Genomic DNA, 1,797 nt, shown 5'->3' with positions numbered 1-1,797 from the left:
CAACTTAGATGCTGAATCAAAAATGGGACCGCTAATAAGCTTACATTCCTGCTTTTCAAATAAAGATAGCAAGAGAATGAAGAAAATGTGATAACAGCAGTAAAATAGAAAGTTGCTTAATATTGCATGCACTACTTGCATCATGAATGAAAAAATGTGGGTTTAGTTTCCTTTTAAGTGTGGCTTAAATATGAGCAGCATCTAAAAACTTAAAAAACAGCTCAACACAGGGATAGAAATGGTTCAGCGGTTAAAGGACCAGTCAACACAGTAGATTTGCATAGTCAACAAATGCAAGATAACAAGGCAACACAATAGCACTTAGTCTGATCTGCAAATGAGTAGTAGATTTTTTTTCTGATTATTTTAAAAGTTGTCTATTTCCACTCCCCCTGTACCATGTGACAGCCATCAGCCAATCACAAATGCATACACGTACCATGTGAAAGCAATCAGCCATTCACAAATGCATACACACTTATTCTTGCACATGCTCAGTAGGAGCCGGTGACTCAAAAAGTTTAAATATAAAAAGACTGTGCACATTTTGTTAATGGAAGTAAATTGTAAAGTTGTTTAAAATGGCTGCTCTATCTGAATAATGAAAGTTTAATTTTGATTGTGTCCCTTTAAGGGGTTAAGATATCATCATGCAAATCTAGCCTCTTAGGGATACTTGAGGAATGGAGTTGAGAAACACTGATCTAGGCCATAAATATTTTTTTATGGTAACTAGAATAGATTTTTTTTAAAACACTGACAGGCATGCTCGCTTCGGCAGCACATATACTAAAATTGGAACGATACAGAGAAGATTAGCATGGCCCCTGCGCAAGGATGACACGCAAATTCGTGAAGCATTCCATAGTTTTAAGCTTTCAGTTAATCCAATAATTTTACTATCCAGATCTAATATTGTAAACAAGATTTAAGATTTATACTAGATATCCCAATTGACGCTTCTTTATTTTTATTTATATATGGCCATCATATATTTGGGTATATTGGGGCAATATTAAGTTTGCACTCTCATATAAGATATACTAGTTGGTGTTAACTCCTTTAGTTGTAAACAACGTAGCATTTTTAAAAATGTATTTCTATATGGTTGCTCTACTTGATCTTTATACGCTATAGAATAGATATTTCTCATGTGAGATTTATTTCCACTAAATGCAAAACTAAGAAAATGATGACATTACTGTTATTTTTATTTGTACTCTGAAAATGTGAGGTTCATTTTCTATATATTTCAAACTATCCTGTGATGGAACAGGTATGATTGTATAATAGTTTGCTCAACATGCTTGATATGTTTTTTTCTTTCTGTACCACCACATTAGTTGATGTATTGCTTTTATGTTATTGCATACCAAACCTCAATAAAAAAAAATATATATTTAAAAAAACAGACAAAAAAAAAAACACTGATAGCCTTTGTGCATTTAAAATTTTACTGAGATCCAACATGCAATATACAATTTTATCAATAGGTGGCAGTTGTCATAAAACTTTCACCTTAGATTTTATAATCAGTGCGTCTGAAAAAGGAGTCCTTATAGTTTCAATACACAATTCTACATGTATATGTGTTTACACAACAACCCTAATATGAAATCAGGCATCTCATATTTTACAGGGACACTAAACACCTTTAATTATGTCGACTAAACAACTTTGCAGTATACTTTCATTATTAATTTTGTCCGCCTTTCGTGCAATCTAGCTCTGAAAACGAAGGTTGTTCTAATTTTAAGAACTTCAAATGCAATATCTAACTTATCAAGGCTAACAATG

At 32.4% G+C, this 1,797-nt stretch overlaps 1 non-coding gene across 1 annotated transcript; it reads left to right on the top strand.

Moving 5' to 3' along the window:
- The first annotated feature begins 765 nt into the window (after positions 1-765).
- Positions 766-872, top strand: LOC128665341 (U6 spliceosomal RNA). Its single transcript, XR_008403099.1, has one exon. It is a non-coding gene; the product is annotated as a U6 spliceosomal RNA (small nuclear RNA).
- The last annotated feature ends 925 nt before the right edge of the window (positions 873-1,797 follow it).

Source organism: Bombina bombina, chromosome 6 (assembly GCF_027579735.1).
Source record: "Bombina bombina isolate aBomBom1 chromosome 6, aBomBom1.pri, whole genome shotgun sequence".
Taxonomy (NCBI): Eukaryota; Metazoa; Chordata; class Amphibia; order Anura; family Bombinatoridae; genus Bombina; species Bombina bombina.
The sequence above is the reverse complement of the archived record's forward strand: the minus strand, read 5'-3'. Positions and strand labels throughout refer to the sequence as shown.